Source organism: Coregonus clupeaformis, chromosome 7 (assembly GCF_020615455.1).
Source record: "Coregonus clupeaformis isolate EN_2021a chromosome 7, ASM2061545v1, whole genome shotgun sequence".
Classification (NCBI taxonomy): domain Eukaryota; kingdom Metazoa; phylum Chordata; class Actinopteri; order Salmoniformes; family Salmonidae; genus Coregonus; species Coregonus clupeaformis.
The window spans coordinates 34,667,076-34,688,866 of NC_059198.1; the positions used below are offsets into that span (position 1 = coordinate 34,667,076).

A 21,791-nucleotide genomic window follows, 5' to 3' on the forward strand; every position below is an offset into this window, starting at 1 on the left:
TTCATTGGACACTGTGTTAGCAAACCTCCAAACGAGCTTCAACGCCATACAACACTCCTTCCGTAGCCTCCAACTGCTCTTAAACACTAGTAAAACTAAATGCATGCTCTTCAACCGAACGCTGCTTGCACCCGCCCACCCGACTAGAATCACTACTCTTGGCGGGTCTGACCTAGAGTATGTGGACAACTACAAATACCTAGGTGTCTGGTTAGACTGTAAACTCTCCTTCCACTCACATTAAGCATCTCACTCATGCTGCCAAACATGCCCTCGTAAAACTGACTATCCTACCGATCCTTGACTTCGGCGATGTCATTTACAAAATAGCCTCTAACACTCTACTCAGCAAATTGGATGTAGTCTATCACAGTGCCATCCGTTTTGTCACCAAAGCTCCATATACTACCCACCATTGTGACCTGTACGCTCTTGTTGGCTGGCCCTCACTACATATTCGTCGCCAAACCCACTGGCTCCAGGTCATCTATAAATCACTGCTAGGCAAATCCCCGTCTTATCTTAGCTCACTGGTCACCATAGCAACACCCACCCGTAGTCTGCGCTCCAGCAGGTATATCTCACTGGTCATCCCCAAAGCCAACATCTCCTTTGGCCGCCATTCCTTCCAGTTCTCTGCTGCCAATGACTGGAACGAATTGCAAAAATCTCTGAAGCTGGAGACTCTTATCTCCCTCACTAACTTTAAGCATCAGTTGTCAGAGCAGCTTACCGATCACTGCACCTGTACACAGCCATTCTGAAATTAGCCCACCCAACTACCTCATCCCCATATTGTTATTTATTTTGCTAATTTGCACCCAGTATCGCTATTTGCACATCATCTTTTGCACATCTATCATTCCAGTGTTAATACGAAATTGTAACTATTTTGCACTATGTCCTATTTATTGCCTTACCTCCATAACTTACTACATTCGCACACACTGTATATATATTTTCTGTTGTATTTTTGACTTTATGTTTTGTTTACCCCATATGTAACTCTGTGTTGTTGTTTTTATCACACTGCTTTGCTTTATCTTGGCCAGGTCGCAGTTGTAAATTAGAACTTGTTCTCAACTGGCTTACCTGGTTAAATAAAGGTGAAATAAAAAAATTATAATAATCAGGGGGAATGGGAACCAGGTGTGCGTAATGAGACAAGACAGTCCGGGGTTGGTGGTAATGATCCATGTCAGTGACGCCTAGAAAGCCGGTGACGTAGACCTCCGGAACTGGTGAACGGAATGAGCAGCAGTACCGGGGGGATCCGTGACAAGGGATGGGTACTACTGTGACGGGTAGTTGTGATGACTGGGATTGGGCCAAAAGGTACTGTTTTAATAGTTGTGTTTTTTTAAAACTGTTAATGGATGTGTGATTTGTCAGATGTCCAGGTTGGTTATTCCAAAACAGTGGTCCTTGAATATTAATGAGAATTGTCCTTGGGTTGTCCTGTAAAAAGCAGAATGAAGATGATTAGCAGATCTGGTCACATGGCAGCTGCCGCCATAAACAACATACCAGGAAATGAATCACTCTTCAAGTACATAAACAGGATGAGACTGAGTGTAAGGGTTCCAGTAAACAAAGTTTGAAATTGCCCTCCAGCCCATGGTACAAGACGTGTAAGACACGCTCTCGGTTCAGCATTCAACAAAAAATAATCCGAAGCTCCGCTTGTGCAAAAATCATAATAAACATTTATTATAACGAAACTGAGATTTACATAGCACAAGCCTCTTTGATCTCTAACAGCTATTTGTCTTTGAAGGTCCAAAAACAAAGCAATCGGGTAGCAAAAGCATAAACTGCGGGTGTAGGCTCGGCCCTAATTTACGTGCTGTCTGTCACCTCTGGCTGCAAGGCAAATGGCCCAAGACAATGCCCAACACAGGCGGTTGGTGGCACCTTAATTGGGGAGGACGGGCTCGTGGTAATGGCTGGAGCGGAATCAGGGGAATGGTATCAAATACATTGAACACATGGTTTCCATGTGTTTGATGCCATTCCATTTGCTCTGTTCCAGCCATTATTATTAACTGTCCTCCCATCAGCAGACTCCTGTGATGCCAAAGGACCTGTCAGCCATTCCCCCGTCAAGGGGTAAAAATGTATCTCTCTCTACAGTATCCATACGACTGACTATTGAATGTGTGATAGAATAATACTATAGTATCCATTGTATTTATGTTTTCAATAAACATTTGGCAATGAAATATAGTTTACATTTTGTCAACCCCATCTGTTTTGCTCCATAGTTGCACATGCATAGGTTTTGTTGCTAGACAACCTACCCGTCTATACCATAATTGTGACTGCGGACACAAAACAATTACCAATAATATACACTAGATGGAGCCAAAGTTCCATTTATTGTCCACAATTGTCCATTATGACGCAAAAATTATATGTAAAAAAATATTCTAATTGTCCAAGGAACGTCAGTGTACATGTATGTGTGAGGGGGGATTGCTGGTTTATTCTGAGGCCCCCAGCAGTTAGCTGCTAGCTAGGAGTCCAATTAATGTTCAACATAGCGCAGACTTGTTTAATTTCAAATTATGTCGTTATATTTACCATTTGTATGTGACGTGAACCTCATACACAACAATCCACATGAGGTTTTTTCAATACACTGTTGATGCCAGCATATTCCGCCACTTGTCGTTCAGCAACCAAGTCTCTGGGCTACAGAAAACAATTTGTCAACGTCCATGGAGGATGTCATGTAGCTCGGGGCCCCGTGTAGCTCAGTTGGTAGAGCATAGCGCTTGCAACGCAAGGGTTGTGGGTTCGTTTCCTACGGGGGGCCAGTATGAAAATGTATGCGCTCACTAACTGTAAGTCGCTCTGGATAAGAGCGTCTGCTAAATGACTAAAATGTAAATGTAATGTCTGCGTCATTATTTACACCGAGCTGCATGTTAGTGATCCCCAGCTTTGCATTCTCTTTGATCTGGTCCTCCATGAGGTTGACCAATGGCAAGAAATTGGGTTCTCGATCCGTCCCATTTTCTTGACTACCAGCAGGGGCTAGCTGATAAATCCAGCTCTCTCTTGCCAACCCAGTCGGAAGAAGAGCGAATACATCTTCTCTCCCAAGAAAAGCCTTGAATGCAGTTATTTGCTTTTCTTTCAATTAAGTTATGCCTTCCAGTTCTGATATAACTGCTGCTATAGCAGAATCAACACCAAGCTCCTCAAGAGCAGTCATTGTTGTTAGGATTTTTGACTTCGCGCCCAGTACAGGCGCTTCTTGTTGTTCAACTCTCTCTCTCTACCGCACCTGCTATTTCAACCTCTAAATGCCCGGCTTTGAAAAGCCAAGTGACATTTTCTCCTGATGTACTGACCTGTTGCAACCTCTACAACCACTGTGATTATTATTTGACCCTGCTGGTCATCTATGAACGTTTGAACATCTTGGAGAAAAATCTGGCCTTAATGGCCATGTACTGTTATAATCTCCACCCGGCACAGCCGGAAGGGGACTGGCCACCCCTCAGAGTCTGGTTCCTCTCTAGGTTTCTTCCTAGATTTCTGCCTTTCTAGGGAGTTTTGCTTGCCGCTGTGCTTCTACATCTGCATTGCTTGCTGTTTGGGGTTTTAGGCTGGGTTTCTGCTGATGTAGAAGCACATTTGATTGATAGATTGATTGATCAGAGGACGCTGATTGGTCCAGCCATATACGGTGGAGGGAAGGGAGGGGCTAGCACCCAGAGGCCTTCAAGAGTACAGAAATGGACCTGGGCTTTTCCCATTCAGACCCGATATGCAGAGAGAGACCCGTTCCGAACAGACCCGAGGACAACTAGACCCGTTGAGTATAAACCTGGTCGTATCCAGACCTGGTCCGATCCGATCCGAGTGAGGGAAGCTACTTTATTAACCAGAGCTGAAATAACGCGAGGGAGAGGAGGTAGAAAGTGGTGCTGCCCTAACAGGGGCCGTGCTGTGTGTGTATGTGTGTAGGCTACTATGAGCGTGAGCGAGTGACAAGGGTGCAGGGATAGACGAGAGACAGTAACCAACCACCTTGGTTATTTATCATCCAATATGATTACGTAGTACCTGTCTTGACTGCATCAAACCTGGAGAAGCTAGTTAACCTAGCATGCGCTTTCTCGTCCTACACAGTTACAAACAACAACAACTCCATTTAGAATGTTAAGTTCCAGCCTACCTCTTGGCTCTTGGTCGTTGTAGCCTATCCTTCTCCTTTAGCTTTTAATTCCATCATTTTAATTTCATCTTCCATTGATTAGATATCTCCTAACTTTTGCCACACACGGAGGCTCTATGACTGTAGCCTATTGCCGCTTTGATGACTTATGATTGGCCAACAACAAGCTACATGCCACTCTTGTGAAAAGCAAGAGCAGCAACATAAACAATACCATTTCTCTCTCTCTCTCTACTGCAGCAGTTGGTTTCGGATCTGTATGGGTCCTTCCGGACAAGTCAGTTAAAATTACACATACCCGAGACGCGTGGCAATCAGATCCGACCCAGACCTGTGACATTATTTCGAATTCTGGATCCGGACTCACTCAGGTCCCGGATCGGGTCTCGGATATTCGGGTACAGGTGGATCCGTGAAGACCTCTAGCACACAGTGTCCTTCGCTCCTGCCTGCCGAACACCTGCCCTCGCTGTCGTTAACATAACTGCGGGAAAGCAGTGCCCGACAGGTGGGGCGAAAGATACTGTCTACCGTTGTCCTAGCTAGCTAGATAGCTTCCTGCAGATGCAGGAATGCCCACATGCAGGAGCACCCCGAATTGCGGGCCACAATTACACCCCAAGTGAAGATTATTCCACACCTCTTTACTGTACCTCTTCCGTTTTTGTTTTCAATGAGACAGAACAAGTCCACTCCAACATTTGTGAATGGCGGCATATCTGATATGAGCCTTTCCAGTGGCAAATCCGCCATTTTAGATCTCCAATCAAGCAATCTATTGGGCATCATAGGTGTGAAGATAGATAGTATTGTAATGTACTGTAATTGCTGTGCGCCCTCATTCCCAATTTACATAATATTTTAGGCTAATTATTACATGGTTATTAAAGCAGGGGGTGAGAAGTACTAACTGTAGGCCTACTACACCCTAAATGAATGAATACCCCAAATGGAGTCCTGTGAGGTTGTTTGGAAGTGGTCCTTGAAACAGTCCAGGTAAAGGTTATTTTTGAACACAGGCTGATTTGGAATTGGTTGATGTTGTGAATGTTGAGGAGTCCTAGTAAATGGAATAATGGTATGAGCTTGTAAGTGCTTCTGAATTGGTGGCCAGTCCAACAACACGCTTTTGCAGCAGCAGAAGGTTGCAAATTCTGCTTTTGTATATGAGTGCCCATATCATATTGCAGTAAGAGAGAAATTGACATATTACAGTGTTGTTTAGATTAAGGATGGGTTTGACAGATCAAAAATGTTTTATTCTCCTGAGTACGTGCCTTCTTCTCACAACTGAAACAACCCCTGGAGGAAGACCTTGTATGGTATTCTATACACTGGAAATAACTTTTGTGATATCCTGTTTTGGGGTTGGGCAGACTGCATGCTCTCAAGAAACTGCTAGGTAGGGGTGTAGCTACCAGTCAGAATGGCGCCAGAGGAGATGGCTGCCGTTTTACGGACTCCTAACCAATTGTGCTATTGTGTGTGTTTTTTCGCATTATTTGTAACTTATTTTGTACATAATGTTTCTGCCACCGTCTCTTCTGACTGAAAAGAGCTTCTGGATATTAGGACAGCGATTACTTACCTCGTACTCCATTTGGCAATTTTGACCATAACTCTATCCTCCTGATTCCTGCTTACACGCAAAAACTAAAACAGGAAGCACCAGTGACTCGGTCAATAAAGAAGTGGTTAGATGACGCAGATGCTAAGCTACATGACTGTTTTGCTAGCACAGACTGGAATATGTTCCGGGATTCTTCCGATGGCATTTAGGAGTACACCACATCAGTCATTGGCTTCATCAATAAGTGCATCGATGACGTCGTCCCTACAGTGACCGTATGTACATACCCCAACCAGAAGCCATGGATTACAGGCAACATCCGCACTGAGCTAAAGGGTAGAGCTGCCGCTTTCAAGGAGCGGGACTCTAACCCGGACGCTTATAAGAAATCCCGCTATACCCTCCGACGAACCATCAAACAGGCAAAGCGTCAATACAGGACTAAGATTGAATCGTACTACACCGGCTCCGACGCTCCTCTGATGTGGCAGGGCTTGAAAACTATTACAGACTACAAAGGGAAGCACAGCCGCGAGCTGCCCAGTGACACAAGCCTAATTACTTCTATGCTCGCTTCGAGGCAAGCAACACTGAAGCATGCATGAGAGCATCAGCTGTTCCGGACGACTGTGTGATCACGCTCTCCATAGCCGATGTGAGTAAGACCTTTAAACAGGTCAACATTCACAAGGCCGCAGGACCAGACGGTTTACCAGGACGTGTACTCAGAGCATAATAATAATATAATAAGCCATTTAGCAGACGCTTTTATCCAAAGCGACTTACAGTCATGCGTGCATACATTTAAATTTTTTGTGTATGGGTGGTCCCGGGGATCGAACCCACTACCTTGGCATTACAAGCACCGTGCTCTACCAGCTGAGCTACAGAGGACCACAAGAACGGTGAGGAATCAGCCCAGAACTACACGAGAGGATCTTGTCAATGATCTCAAGGCAGCTGGGACCATAGTCACCAAGAAAAACAATTGGTAACACACTACGCAGTGAAGGACTGAAATCCTGCAGCGCCCGCAAGGTCCCCCTGCTCAAGAATGCACATATACAGGCCGTCTGAAGTTTGCCAATTAACATCTGAATGATTCAGAGGATTACTGGGTGAAAGTGTTGTGGTCAGATGAGACCAAAATCGAGCTCTTTGGCATCAACTCAACTTGCCGTGTTTGTAGGAGGAGGAATGCTGCCTATGACCCCAAGAACACCATCCCCCACCGTCAAACATGGAGGTGGAAATATTATGCTTTAGGGGTGTTTTTCTGCTAAGGGGACAGGACAACTTCACCGCATCAAAGGGACGATGGACGGCGCCATGTACCATCAAATCTTGGGTGAGAACCTCCTTCCCTCAGCCAGGGCATTGAAAATGGGTCGTGAATGGGTATTCCAGCATGACAATGACCCAAAACACACGGCCAAGGCAACAAAGGAGTGGCTCAAGAAGAAGCACATTAAGGTCCTGGAGTGGCCTAGCCAGTCTCCAGACCTTAATCCCATAGAAAATCTGTGGAGAGAGCTGAAGGTTCGAGTTGCCAAACGTCAGCCTCGAAACCTTAATGACTTGGAGAAGATCTGCAAAGAGGAGTGGGACAAAATCCCTCCTGAGATGTGTGCGAACCTGGTGGCCAACTACAAGAAACGTCTGACCTCTGTGATTGCCAGCAAGGGTTTTGCCACCAAGTACTAAGTCATGTTTTGCAGAGGGGTCAAATACTTATTTCCCTCATTAAAATGCAAATCAATTTATAACATTTTTGACATGCGTTTTTTTGGATTTTTTTGTTGTTATTCTGTCTCTCACTGTTCAAATAAACCTACCATTAAAATTATAGACTGATCATGTCTTTGTCAGTGAGCAAACGTACAAAATCAGCAGGGGATCAAATACTTTTTCCCCTCACTGTATATGTTGGTGGCGGTAATGACAATTTTTATTGTGCTGTAACTAAAACTAGAAGAAGATCTTCTGATGCCCTTTCCCTTAGTCATAATTTTTTTTACTGTGATTTAAAAAGCTTAATGTAATGGATTTTTAAAAGGTTTTTTACTAATATGACCCATTGTAGGGAAGAACATGTCTTGAGTCAATTCGATTTGAATATATAATCCTTTTAAAAGGATTTGCAATTTTGCATTAGCAGTCTTTTCGGCTTAAATGTCCAAGGAACCATGGCATGGTTTCATTTCCTGTTTTCGGTGCTAGGCTGCGTGTCCTGTCTCTGTCTTAAATATCAATATTATTCCCGAACACAGCACTCCCAACATTGTCCACCAGTTGGAGTTATGGAAGGTAATGTATTTTATCTTGTTGTGTCGAGTCAAATGTTGCTAGTCATTGCTGATAAACAAAGGAGTCCGCTCATACTGAACCTTGATCATAAGTTTATTCATATCACAAGCTTTCAGCATGAGTTTACGGATGTCATGACCACCCGGAGAGCGACGTCCCAGATTGCAATGGCCGCTCTAACCTCTTCGTCGTTTTTACCCAATATATATAATCTTCCCAAGATATGGGTGGCTCCCTCTACTGTCCAATCCCCTGTCTACAACACACACTTCCTGTATTTTGTATGTGGCGTCACACTAAAACCGGCTCTCTTTCTGCTAAATAAACATCCTTTCAGGTTCCACTTAAAACCATTACCAAAGTCATAATCTTCATATACTACAATCTTATGTCAACAAACCTGTCAACTTGCTGGCAAATTTTTTTTGCTTCCCAGTTAAAAATGTTGATAATGTACATACAGTTCAGTTTCTATAAAAGTTACAGTTCCCTGCAGCAGTAAGGTAAATGTGGCTAAATCTGTCGTGCCAAGCACAGAGTTGATTTTGAGTTTTCTAACAACTTGTGCAATGAAATATCCCCCTGATAGTGTAGTTTCAAATCTGCAGCTACTGTAGTCTTTTCTACAACAACCTTGTGTCTGTCTGTCTGTCTGTCTTAGTCAGGGCAGTTCATCCCATGTGTCCCGGTGGGCCTACGATGGGAGTGGAGGAGACAAGATGACCATGACTGTCACAGCCAGTACAACCGTCTTCTGACAGTTGTTGACGTTAGAGGTAGGCCTTATATCAAAATTGGAAACTAAGACATCTGGCTTTTTTACCATCTTGCAAACTGTATCAGAGCATCAAGTGTAGCAACACCATGCTCAGAGACAGTTTCTCCCTCCAAGCCATAAGACTAATGATGAAAACTTAACTGACTCTTTGCTGCTATGGCAACTACTGTACTGTACTTAATATACTGTAGTTACAGTGGGGAGAACAAGTATTTGATACACTGCCGATTTTGCAGGTTTTCCTACTTACAAAGCATGTAGAAAATCCAGAAAATCACATTGTATGATTTTTAAGTAATTCATTTGCATTTTATTGCATGACATAAGCAGAGCTGCCAACTCTCACGCTTTCGCTGTGTGACACACGTTTTTGCCTGTTTTCACACGCACTCACGCCACACATCCAATTTCTCACGCAAAAAAAATAGGCCGAGACTCGTTCGTTCCTTTTTTCAAACTCCCCGACGGTAGATGGCGCTGATGAACGCCACTGAACCATATGCACTGCACCCCGAAGTTAGCGACAGAAGAAGAGATACCATTGCCACGAAAGACAACAGGAGAAGAAACTGTCACTACCTCAAGAAGTCTGATAAGAAGCTGAGCTGAGACTAGGTATGTCTCCCGAGTGGCGCAGTGGTCTAAGGCACTGCATCGCAGTGCTAGCTGTGCCACTAGAGATCCTGGTTCGTATCCAGGCTCTGTCGTAGCCGGCCGCGACCGGGAGACCCATGGGGCGGCGCACAATTGGTCCAGGGTAGGGGAGGGAATGGCCGGCAGGGGATGTAGCTCAGTTGGTAGAGCATGGCGTTTGCAACGCCAGGGTTGTGGGTTCGATAAAATAATGTATGCGCTAACTGTAAGTCGCTCTGGATAAAAGTGTCTGCTAAATGACAAAAATGTAAATGTATGTAACAATGAAATGTCGTCCAATTGAGTACTCACTCTCTTAAACTTTACATTTTGAAAGAAATTATTTGTTTGTGCGTGTGAACATGATTTAGTGTGGTGAATGTAAACTCAGCTGATTTCGAACAGGTAAGATGTATTCCAAAGAATTTAACATAAATACAGGAAATGTGTGCAATCGGAGATTCGAAGACAGCGCAGGAGTACAGGTGTGCCAGGACTAAGTCATCCTGCATTACCAATGAAGCACTCGCACCATACTTCACACAGGAGCTTGTGAAGGAGATGAAAAAAGCCCCGTATACCCTTGTTACGGATGGGTCAAATGACACTGGTATTTCACAAACTATTTGAGATTTTTCTCCTCTGCAAAACATGTGCTTTGTGTATTTTTAAACATCTAATAACATGAACATCTGTATGATTCTAACTTGTCATTATAGGAGTGGAAAAGATAAACCTGCTTACTGTCCGGGTCTTCATGGGCAGCAAAGTTGTCCACCAGTTTTTAAATATGTGCTCAACAAGTGGGACGAGATGTGGGACAGCAAGTGAGATCTTCACCAAAATTAACTCCACCATAGAGGAGCATGGCATCCATTGGGAGAATTGCATTGGTCTCTCAGTTGACAATGCAGCTGTGAACATTAGACCACGTAATTCCATTGCCTCTAGGGTGCTCCAGAAGCATCTCAACACCTATATTCATGGTTGTCCTTGTCATGTGGCACATAACACCGCCAAAGCTGCAGGAGTGGGATTTTTTAAAGTGAGTTAAGGCCTGATTTATCTTTACATGTAACTTTTTATTTGTATCCTAATTACGTGCATTGACTGAATGTGTTATGATTGATTTATGCATTGCAGGTGTCCGGTTTTGATTTGGAGGATATGGTAGTGGACATCGGTTACTGGTTCAAGGGTAGCACAAATCGAAAAGGATACCTGACAGGTATGCATGTTTGATACTATTAAGTGTAATACTGAAATGCTGAGCTGTAGAAAATATATGATATGGATTTAATGTCTAAAACAGAGTTTTATGAGCTCCATGAAGCGGAGTACATGGAGGTCCTCCTGCTTATCTCGGTCCGTTGGCTAAGCCTTGAACGTTGTGTGACCAGGATCCTGAGGCTGTATGAACCTCTGGCCAGCTACTACAAATCTGCTAGTATGGTCATCAATTTTCAATTTCATTATGCAGCAACTACATGGATTGTTAGTCACATACTTGTATTAATGACAACCTCTTGTTTTGTGTTATTTATTGATTGATTCAAGATGAAAATCAGGCCAGGTTCAAGAGACTTGTGCAGACATTCACTGACACCATGACAGAAGTGTACCTGCTGTTCTTCCAAGCCACCGTACCAACTTTCACTTCTTTCAACATGCTGCTTCAGAGAGAGCAGTCATCAATATTTTTGTTACATGATGAGGTGGGATTGAATTTTACAGTTTTTTCCATTCTGTGTTTCTTGCTGATATCTGCAGGGATCCTCTAAAACAGGTTTCACCTACTATTTTTGTAAATGTCTGTTATAGATGGTGAAATTCGTACGCAAGCTATGTTCCAAGTTTATGGTTCCAGCAGCTCTGCAGTGCCATGAGGAGCCTTGTGAAATTGCCTTTAAAGAAAAGGCAAACCATTTACCAGGTTAGTATTTTACTATTATTATGATCAAACACTGTGATATGTGATATTTAGCCTTGTACCTTATACCGATATGCTGTATCTGTGACAGGAAGAAAGTTGAACATTGGGTTCACAACCAGGGCTAAACTTAACAGATTACTATACGAGGGTGACATCACACCACAGCAGGTGGATTCATTCCATGAAGCTGTGTTGTGTTTCCTGACAAGTGCTGTGGACTATGCACTTAAGAAGCTGCCACTGGAAGAGCCACTGATCAAGCACGCACAATTTGTAGATGTACGGCAGAGGGCTGAAAGTGACATCGAAGATGTCCTGTACTTTGTTGAAAGGTTAGTTTTTTTTCTCTAATTATTGTCTATCATCTTAGCTAAAATACCCTGTGTTTTATGATGAGGTGTGTTCACTCCTAAACTGCACATGAGATATTCTTATGTGGCTTCTCCTCAAAGATGTGTATGAACTGCTGCTGGTTGATGACTATATACCTAAAACGTAACAACTTGTAACTCTACTTTCATAAATAGGTTTCCCCATCTACTCCCATACCATGGGCCAGAGGAGCATGACCTTCTGGGTGAGGAGTTTCTAAATTATCAGACCATGCCAATGATATCCCTGCAGGACGAAACTGAAATGGAAAGCTTCTGGGCTGAAATGGCAACCCGGAAGCATAAGGAATTTTTTTTCTTCCGTTTTTGTCTTTCCTTTTGGCCAGTGGCGGCTGGCCGATAGAGGGCGCTAGGGCGCCGCCCCCTTAAATAAAATTATTTTAAAAAATAAAAAAATAAAAATAATAATAATAATAATAATAAAAACATCAGTATGTCAATATTTGTGTGTTTGAAATATGGAATGCACACAGTAATATGTGTAAGATATGATAGAAAATCATATTCGCAACCTTTCCTCTGCCTGTCAAACGCCTGCGTCAGCTCTGGGCGATACAGAAAGTGCCCCGAGGAGGCGGGTCTACGTAGCAGTTAAGCCAATTGCTAATTTAAGATATGAATGTATGACATAAAATGTAGTCAATAAGCGATCTTAAATCGAATCAAGGAGGGCGATTATTTTACCACTCCCAAGCTCGCCCCCTGATAAAATAAGGACCGGGGTCCAGTGACGCCATTTTTACTAGACAACAATGGCGAAGCAAACGTTACTCCTCCAAGACCCAACCCTAACTCGGTGAAATCTCTCCTCAAGATCCGTTTGAGAGGAGAACTTTGTCAGAGAAAGTTCGGGTGAAAGAGCTGGGCCCAGATCAACCTGACCTCTCAATCAGACAGCAGGCTAGCGAGAAAGGGAAGCAGTATATGCGGCTTCTCCCGTAGCTGGTACACCAGGAAGGCTTGGCTAGCTGGGTGCACTGATGCTAATGCTTATTTTGCTTTCCGTGCTTGCTTTTTAAAACGACGGGGTCAGATTCAGCATGGACAGGTACCGGAGTGAGGGATATGAAGCACCTGTCAGAGAAGGTAAAGAAACATGAGAACACTCAAAGGCACACATGGACAACTCTGTAAAGCTAGCTGTATTAGGAAGGGTGAACATTACTCGCAGCTGGATGACGGCCACAGGATTGCGGTGAGGAAACACAATGAGGAGGTGGATAAAAACAGGCACATTCTATCCAAAATTATCGATTGTGTGGAAGTTCTGTGGGGCTTTTGAGTTGGCCTTGCGTGGGCACGAGGAGACTGACTCCTCAGACAACCCCCGGCATTTTCCGGCTTAGTGGATTTTGTTGCCTCCCTCGACAGTGTGCTGGAGGAGCACCTGAAGACAGCTACCGTTTTTAAGGGACACGTCAAAGACGATACAGAACGAGCTGTTGGACTGTATGCTGTCAATGCTTAAGGATTACATCCTGGAGGAAGTAAAGAGTGCTGATTTTATCGCCATTCAAGCTGACGAGACGACTGACGTTTCCACCCACTGCCAGTTGGTGCTTGTGTGAGTGATTATCATAGAGCCGTCACAATTATATTTGTTTTAGTATTTTAAAAGGAAAGAGAAGACACAATCAGACGTTGATAATAATGCAGGAAAGTACTACACAGTTTGTAATAATTATTCAGGTGTCCACCAGGTCAATTTCTAGAAGAGGCCTAGTTGTTATTGAATATTAACTTTATTGCTAAGTGAACAGCAGAACAAAATTATGTTGCATCCCTCTCACAAATGTAATAGAAAAAGGCTTTAAAACGTAATAACATCAGTTAATTATGTACATCACAGGTTAAAAGCAGTTACTAGACATAGTTTGTGTGTATATACACACTGTCTGTCTGTCTGTCTGTCTGTCTGTCTGTCTGTCTTATATATATATATAAGTCACTGGTTGTGTGTTGAGGGGGGAATTACAGTGAGTTAAGAAGTCTGATTGCAAGTTATCAAATTAAACTTTATTTTTTGGACCCAGGGCCTCAATTCCCTCTTTGTGTGGGGACAGCGCGATCTGGACGAAAGTCAGCAACAGCCCATCAAGCGACGGAGGATGCTGGGACCAGGAGAACAACAGAGGTTGGCTATAGAGGTAAGTTGTGATGTAATTGTCAGTGTTTCCCACCTAGAACTTTTTCAGGCCTGGTAGTATGTAGCCAAAACCCTGAACAATCAGCACCTTGGTAATCATATACTTGAGTTGGACATAGGCATTGTCAGTCAGGATCACTTGCATCAAAATAGCTTAATTGCAAATTAAAGCTGATGATGTATCTTTTACAGGTATGTGATACCATCCTGAGTCATGCCAAAGAGAGGTTCTCCTTCACCCAGCACCTCATCAGCGCAACACTATTGCATGGAGAGTTGTTCCCACAACACAGTGTGAAGTTCCCGATACAGCGCTTGAAACAACCGTGGAGGCGTACCCCATGTTGAACAAGGCCAAGCTCAAAACCAAACTGTCCCTCATCTATGAGAACAGTGAGTTCAAGGCTTGTAGTGGTGCAGTGCCCCTGTACCAGTTCTTCATGGAGAACAACCTTCAGAGCACTTTCACAGAGACTCGCCAGCCTCCTCAAGATCCTCATCACCACACCCATGACAACTGCTGAGTCAGAAAGGTGCTTCTCTACACTGAAAAGGATCAAGACCTTCCTGAGAAACAGCATAGACACAGGATCGCCTGAACGCTCTGGCACATGCTCTCCATGGAGAAGAAACTTGTCAGGGACATTCCTGACTTTAATCAAAGGGTCATTGAGAGGTTTGCCACTCAGAAGGGACAGACGGGCAAAATTCCTGTACAAATAAGATGACAGACACACACACACAGAGCAGCTCTGGCGCATGTTTCTTTGTATATAGTTGACCTTAGCATAAAAAAATCCAGTTATATATGGTACTCTAGAAAGTCTTAATAGTGTCTTTGCTAATATTACTGTATATATGTTGTTTTGTATCAATTAATTGTTGCAGTTCTGGAGCACATTAACAATTAGTCACATTTAGTATGATCATAAAATACTGTATGCTATTCTTCCAGTCAAAGGTTTGAGTTCATCCACTTGATATCCATTTCTATATTATACATCCTTTCATACAGTGTAAGATTTCCTATAAACTTTATAATAATTTCATGTTATTGTCCACTTTCCACTCTGTTCTGACAGCATGCCTGTTGCGTTGCCTGTTTACTACCAATGGTGAAAAGTTCACTTTAAATGCAAATGAAAGGCTTGGGTTTGTGTAATATGTTTTTTGTGTAAGAATGCCTCAACTTTTTAATATTGGCATTAAATAATTACTGAATGTTTCACTGAGCACTGCTGTCCTGCAGTTTGTGTTAAAATATATCGCGATGGTTACAGGAAAAAAGTATGGCACAGCCCCACCGAGAATAGTTTTTCACCAGCCGCCACTGCTTTTGGCAGGTGTGGCTTGGCTACATCTGTTGCTTAAAATTGTGTCATGCATGTTGCAAATTATGCATGTTTTTATCTGAATTTGTTAATGGATCAACCTACAGTATACTTACAGTATTAATCAATCAAAAATCAAGGTATGTTTTTCCATTGTGTTTTGGTGCATTTTCCATAGGTGACAGGAGCCAAAGAATTCGAGAGGCTTGCTGCCGTCGCCAAGCTTGTCCTGGTGTTGCCCCATGCAAACGCAGATGCTGAGAGGGTGTTTTCAGTTGTGGGACTGAACAGAACCAAGAGAAGAAACAGCCTAGCATTGGATGGCACCCTGTCCTCAATAATGACCATAAAGATGACCAATCTGGAACCCTGCTTCAAATGGGAGCCCCCCTCCGATATCATCAAGGCCTCCAAGTAGGCCACAACCCAGTATAACCATGCCGACAGATCATAGACAAGAGGCTCATTTGAGATGAGCCAGGTCTGCGCAGAATCGATCACGGGCGATCACCGCCCAATGCATGCTGGTTAGATTTGTGTCCGACTTGATCACGACTTTCTCTGACGTCATGCACACGTGGGCAACGATAACCTCATGAGATCAAGGCAGCCGCAGTTCTGAGACGCAGGCAGTGCAATTGCTTTTCACCGACTGCAGGACCCAGGCGGACCCAGGACAAAATCTCACTCCAAGGTTTTTTGATTACAGAGATCATACGTTTCCTGTAGGTCTTGACCAGGTTTGCACACACTGCAGCAGGGATTTTGGCCCACTCCTCCATACAGACCTTCTCCAGATCCTTCAGGTTTTGGGGCTGTCGCTGGGCAATACAGACTATCAGCTCCCTCCAAAGATTTTCTATTGGGTTCAGGTCTGGAGACTGGCTAGGCCACTCCAGGACCTTGAGATGCTTCTTACGGAGCCACTCCTTAGTTGCCCTGGCTGTGTGTTTCGGGTCGTTGTCATGCTGGAAGACCCAGCCACGACCCATCTTCAATGCTCGTACTGAGGGAAGGAGGTTGTTGGCCAAGATCTTGCGATACATGGCCCCATCCATCCTCCCCCTCAATACGGTGCAGTCGTCCTGTCCCCTTTGCAGAAAAGCATCCCCAAAGAATGATGTTTCCACCTCCATGCTTCACGGTTGGGATGGTGTTCTTGGGGTTGTACTCATCCTTCTTCTTCCTCCAAACACGGCGAGTGGAGTTTAGACCAAAAAGCTCTATTTTTGTCTCATCAGACCACATGACCTTCTCCCATTCCTCCTCTGGATCATCCAGATGGTCATTGGCAAACTTCAGACGGGCCTGGACATGTGCTGGCTTGAGCAGGGGGACCTTGCGTGCGCTGCAGGATTTTAATCCATGACGGCGTAGTGTGTTACTAATGGTTTTCTTTGAGACTGTGGTCCCTGTGGTCCCCTCACCTTCCTCATGATCATTGATGCCCCACGAGGTGAGATCTTGCATGGAGCCCCAGACCAAGGATGATTGACCGGTCATCTTGAACTTCTTCCATTTTCTAATAATTGCGCCAACAGTTGTTGCCTTCTCACCAAGCTGCTTGCCTATTGTCCTGTAGCCCATCCCAGCCTTGTGCAGGTCTATAATTATATACCTGATGTCCTTACACAGCTCTCTGGTCTTGGCCATTGTGGAGAGGTTGGAGTCTGTTTGATTGAGTGTGTGGACAGGTGTCTTTTATACAGGTAACGAGTTCAAACAGGTCTAGTTAATACAGGTAATGAGTGGAGAACAGGAGGGCTTCTTAAAGAAAAACTAACAGGTCTGTGAGAGCTGGAATTCTTACTGGTTGGTAGGTGATCAAATACTTATGTCATACAATAAAATGCAAATTAATTACTTAAAAATCATACAATGTGATTTTCTGGATTTTTGTTTTAGATTCCATCTCTCACAGTTGAAGTGTACCTATGATAAAAATTACAGACCTCTACATGCTTTGTAAGTAGGAAAACCTGCAAAATCGGCAGTGTATCAAATACTTGTTCTCCCCACTGTATCTATTTATTTCATTGTATTGTGCACACTACGCTGTATTCCTGCGCAAAAGACAACTTTGACTTTGATTTCATTTGATCTAGTTTACCATAACCCTGTTCACTCTGTTGTTATGATGAAAATAAGGTGTCAAGTTCTTAGGAGGCATCTCACCAACATCGGATGTAATGTTTAGCAATGCAATCTAAGAAACGCAATGTCCTCATTTCAGGAAGAGCTAATGACGTCTGGCTACAGTTTTGCAGCTGTGAGCTGGAACCTGTCACCCTGATCCGCTACAGACTCTGGCCTGCCACCCCCCATCTGCCACAACAGCAATTTCAGTGGACCTCCTGCACCAGTTTGCAGCCCTGCAGCTGGAGTGTGGGGTGTCTTTGAGGGGGATTACCTTTCCATAAATCCAATGCATGCTGGAAGGTAGTTATTGTATTTTAAATTAGAAATCAAACCATACATGTAAGTGTTTTTTACTATGAGGATTCGTTTTTTTGTTTTGTTCTATCTCCAGACAGTTGAGCTCTACCGGGAGCTCACAAATGAGTCATTTGAGGAGTTCAAACACTGGCAGTTTGAACGAGAGACTGTCAGGAAGTTGGCGCCACTGACCTCGGACGGAACAAAATGTCCTCTCTGTCCACAGATATGTCAATGATAACAATTAAGGAACAACTGTCCACAGGTATGTCAATGATAACAATTAAGGAACAACTATAAAGTCTCAGTAAGCTAGGATTCTTATTTGCATTCAGTGTTGTTCATAATTTATAAGGGGAAATATATCCAACCTCAGTTGTCTTTCTTAAATATATTCTATCATTGCCTTGCCAAACAGTAGTAATGTTATGCGGCAGTACCATTGCAAGCCTCTCAAAAACCCAACCCTTCGTCCAAGTCGTGGGAGGCGGAAACAGGTCAAGTATGGGATTGCCAGACAGGGCAAAGTTTTGTGGGTGGCTTTGCTACCAAGGCCGCTACGGTTGCCATGAAGGCCTGTCTGGATCCACAACATGCTGGATAACAGGGCTCTGGTAAAGCTAGGTGGACCAATCATCTGCTGAGTGGATAGTACTGATTACAGATACATTCACGAATAAACTATAGTGTAAATGACCTATGTTTCCCAAAGAGCACAAGGGTTTAAGTAATACCCTTGCAAATGTCCATTCCCTGTATCCCTAATAATTTAATTTAATTATTTGCATTATTATTTTAAAGGAAAACAGTCATCAAATTATTGCAGCTGATGCCCTATTTGGGCTTCCCAGAAATAGATTGTCTGGGACCAGCATTGAGGGTCCCAAACATGCTGGGCGGTTCTTTTGTGATCAAGACAAAGTTGACTGCTTTGTAGGAGGAGCATCAGACACACCAACTGAGGTATACTGGATTTTGAAGAATGGGATGTATCTCACAATCAGTTAGTTTCACTAGCCCTCTTCTGTGTGACTTGTGTGACGTGTGTTTGTGTGTATTACCAACAGCTGGGCTAATGTTGGAGAAGTTTAAAGGTTTGATTGAAATCAGGAGAAGCCATTTATCCTTGGTGATGCGACTCTACAATTGGACTATTCTGTCCATATTTATTTTTTTGAAGTTGAACAGATTGGATGAAACATGAACTGCTTAATGAATGTGACTTTTTTCACTTCATTTTACAGGGGTACCCGGGATTTCAAGCCAGGGATGCGCTGCGATCCAAACACAAAACCCAGAAACTGGACATAACTGGTGTGTTTGGGATGGCGTGCAGGCACGAGCATCCGCTGAAGTTCCTGAACCTGAAGAGAGGAGAGAAGTATGTTGATGGATGCATGTGGATGGATGGATGGATGCTTCAAATGTGTAGCTGATGTATTTTAGTTATATATAACATTGGCTACGATGACTGATGTTGAACTGTCATTTCAGGCTTGCAAATGCTGTGTTCCTGCTGGGGGACCTGAAAGCAATGCAGGGACCAAACATCACAACGTTTCTTCACTATGACTTTGCATGCCAGCTGAAGCCTCATTTACAGGTAAAATTGATAGATCAATCTATGTTAGCTGTTATAATACATTAGAAAATAATTTGGGAAGATCACAAAAGAGATGACACCATCTCATCATGTTGACACCCTCACCGATACCCTCCTCTACTACGCTACCAGGGTCAGGGAGAAGCAAGGTATAAATGTAGAACTGGAAATCAGTTAAGTATTGAGACGACCCATTGTCCAGGATTGTGTTGATATCATTTTGCAAAAAAAAACGCTGATGTATTTTAAACAATCTATGAAATGTATGTTCACCTTCATATGTTATAGCACCAGCAATACAACTCCGTCGGCAGAAGGTCCTGAAGGAGGAAACCGAGGCAAAGGAGGAGTTGATGGTGCTGCTAAACAGCATTCCAGGTTAGATTCCATGTGTTTTGCTCATAATTTTTGTTAATATGTAATGATCATTTTCTGCTAATTCAATCAGATGAATTGGAAGCAGGGCTTCAGTAGCTGGAGTCAAGGCTTTCTCCTACAGAGCTCCTCTTTATGGAATGGTTTGCCGAGAATCAGACTTAGTCTCAACTTCAAGTCTAGACTGAATACTTCTCTCTTCTGTCAGTCCTATGATTGAGTGTAGTCTGGCCCTTGGGTGGGAAGGTGAACAGAAAGGTACTAGCCCCCACAACACAGCCCACCCATCAACCTTGACTTACTTAAACCTGAAAGCCATCTGACCCTAGAGTCTTGAAATGTTTTCACCCTCTATAGCCATTATGGTCTTTACCTGACCCTGCAGGTCATCTATGAACGTTTGAACGTTTTTTTGTGTATTCTGATAATCGATCAGTCTGACAAGCATGCACACCATGAACCGCTTGTATTGTGCTTCTGCCTCTGCGTTGCTTGCTCTTTGGAATTTTAGGCAGGGTATCTGTAAAGCACTTTGTGATGCTGTTTTACAACTGCTGAGGTAAAAAGGGCTTTATAAGATACATTTGATTGATTTGATGATGAATTCCTTGCTGTGGTTTCACTGACAATTTGATATTGTAGTAAAATTCCTAATAAGATATTTTTCACTAACTTGTGAGCATTGCACATGTAGAACTCCGCACAACTGCCAGTGTGGTTTATTTTGTTCTGCAATAGATTTAATTAGGCCCTTGATTATGTTGTAGGCAGCACACAGTTGGACGTGGAAGTTTGGACCCGTCAGATAAAGGAGACCCTCACAGACGAGGACGTTGTTCCTTACCTGGCAGGAGAGATACGTGGAAACTCTCGCAGAGCAACATCGAGTCGCGTAAGTAGTTGCTACATATCTGACCAAAGGTTTTATCCCATCTCTAAACACCCCTTTCTGTCTGGCTTAGCCCTACCAGTCATGACTGCCACGTTCCTATACCCTACTGTGTCCTGGTCCCACAATCTCTTGGATCTGCATAGCTACTCCCTGTTACTTTATACTCTTATCACCACATCCTGCTGTCACCTGCCCCTTTTCACTACATATCCCAGAAACATGAGTTCACCCCTCCCCTGCTTAATCTATTCTACATGAAGTCTTCTGACCTGTGTGCCAACACTTCACGCTGCATAATCCACTCTACACTCAAATGGGTTTTGCCTTCCTAACTGATTAGTTTTATGTTGAGATGCTTTCATACTGTTACATTTTCGCTTATATAGTTGTAGAATATTTTCTAGATCTGACATTATGTCCTCGTCAATCACTGATGATAGGAACGCTCAGTTGACTAGTCAACTTGAAAAGTAAATAGCTTCTTTAGGATGTTGTCTCCATCATATTTGTCCCACTGTATTGGGGCTAGTCAATATAGGTTTTAAACCTTTTAACATAAATGTTCACGTTTCAGCCTGGAGAAAAGGTTGAAGGCCATGGAGTAGAGAAACCGGATTGTACGCTGGTCTCTTCAACACTGCAGCAATTTTGGAAAGTCTGCAGACTAAGAAGACTCACTGTCTGCTGGCCACAATCCATAGGCTTGTCTTGGAGCGCTCTTTCTATTGTGGCCTGGTCAGAAAGTATGCAGATACTGCAGCCAATTCAGTGTTGTTGAACACTGCATCACACCCTTGCATATCACTGCTGTTGTTATGTAAGTCTCATTCACCCAGGTGCTTTAAACTATATGAAAGATTTCTATCAAACTTCAAGATTTTCATTACCATTTCTTAAAATTGTTTTTCAGATGGACAAACCATTGCTGTGCATCTCTACAGAAAAATCATGCGGACATCGGAGAGAATAAAACAGCATATCAACGCCTATAATGGAAGGAACAAGTCACCTCAATTCCCGCCAAGACTGGAGTATGTGGATGTTCTCCAGCAAGACCATCCAGTCTGGTCCCAGGTGTCAGACAGCTTGGGGGACAGTCTGCTCCGGGCAAAGCAGCGTGCAGTGATGCTGCTGTTGGGATTTGTTTTCTCATAATTTGATCTGTATGTGTTGAATAGCTTAGAAGGAATGCATTAATGATAAGCA

General features: G+C 43.4%; 2 long non-coding RNA genes across 3 annotated transcripts; both read left to right on the forward strand.

The window, feature by feature from the left end:
- Positions 1 to 10,810: 10,810 nt before the first annotated feature.
- LOC123491231 lies at positions 10,811 to 11,330 on the forward strand. Its single transcript, XR_006661183.1, has 3 exons — positions 10,811 to 10,924; positions 11,035 to 11,192; positions 11,299 to 11,330. It is a non-coding gene; the product is annotated as an uncharacterized LOC123491231 (long non-coding RNA).
- A 5,986-nt stretch (positions 11,331 to 17,316) lies between these two features.
- Positions 17,317 to 21,791, forward strand: LOC123491230. Of its 2 annotated transcripts, XR_006661182.1 has the most exons (9): positions 17,317 to 17,718; positions 17,810 to 17,980; positions 18,517 to 18,678; positions 18,960 to 19,096; positions 19,210 to 19,318; positions 19,607 to 19,696; positions 20,461 to 20,585; positions 21,160 to 21,402; positions 21,496 to 21,791. It is a non-coding gene; the product is annotated as an uncharacterized LOC123491230 (long non-coding RNA). The 2 variants fall into 2 exon arrangements; XR_006661181.1 differs by having other exon boundaries at positions 17,810 to 18,678.